Below are 930 nucleotides of genomic sequence, written 5' to 3'. Positions count from 1 at the left end.
ACGGACATAAATGCTAGACAAGAGCCACCTTCCAATATGTTCCTCCTGCCCCCAACTCTTCTACAGCCCATCAATCCAATCTCTATTACACACCCATTTCCAATCACTCTTGCTCTTATTCTGACCATCTTTGTCACCTGTCTCATTTACCGTGGAAACTTTAATGACTCCATCAAATTATATACTTTACATTACACTCCAACCTTTTCTTATGGCATACTCCACCCCAAACCCTCTCTTCTCCCAGCTCCTCCATTTCTCCCTGTCACCTCCAATCCTATATTCATCCTTTTAAAGCCTGTTCTTACAAAAACCTGTATTACATTCCAAAAAACACCTTTGACTTCAGCTCTCATGCACCCCAATACTCTGCTTATGCCAAATCTACACAAATTCTCCTTCCATCTCTTATCACTACCCACAGAAACTATTACAAATCTTTGATGCCGTTAACTTTGCCATTTCTTCCTCTGTGCTAGCCCTTGCTACTTCTAACACCAACTAACTTAACAGACTCATCACTGTTTTTTCCACACAAGAACAAATGAATGCCAAGATACTTGACCTTGGAGATTCCCGGGGCTGGACTGGTGGGCGCAGCATGGCCGACTCCGTACTGCTGCCCCGGCTGGGTCCCTGGCGCTCCGCCAGGCTGCAGGATAGCAAAGCGTGGTCTCAGCTCATCCTCAGCCGCCGGCCTGGCTGCAGGCTCGGGGTCCTACGCTGGTGCCGCAGGCGGCGCCTAAAGCGGTGGCTACTGCAGGCCCAGGCGGCCGGCGTGGACTGGAGGGAGGGCGCTTGTCAGGTGTAGCAGCCGGCTGCGGACCGGAGGCCCAAGGCTGCAGTCCCCACCGGGACTCCCAGCCCGATCCGCAGTCTGGTCCCCAGCCCCACCCGGCTGGAGACTCAGCCACATGTTGCCCGGCGAAC

General features: G+C 52.6%; 1 pseudogene; it reads left to right on the top strand.

The window, feature by feature from the left end:
• Positions 1-601: 601 nt before the first annotated feature.
• LOC102481708 (polynucleotide 5'-hydroxyl-kinase NOL9-like) overlaps positions 602-930 on the top strand; it is a 4,430-nt pseudogene continuing 4,101 nt past the window's right edge.

The sequence above is a fragment of the Tupaia chinensis genome, unplaced genomic scaffold (genome assembly GCF_000334495.1).
Source record: "Tupaia chinensis unplaced genomic scaffold, TupChi_1.0 Scaffold148409_1, whole genome shotgun sequence".
NCBI classification, from domain to species: domain Eukaryota; kingdom Metazoa; phylum Chordata; class Mammalia; order Scandentia; family Tupaiidae; genus Tupaia; species Tupaia belangeri.
Note: the sequence above shows the minus strand (reverse complement) of the source record. Positions and strands in the feature narration are given on the sequence as shown.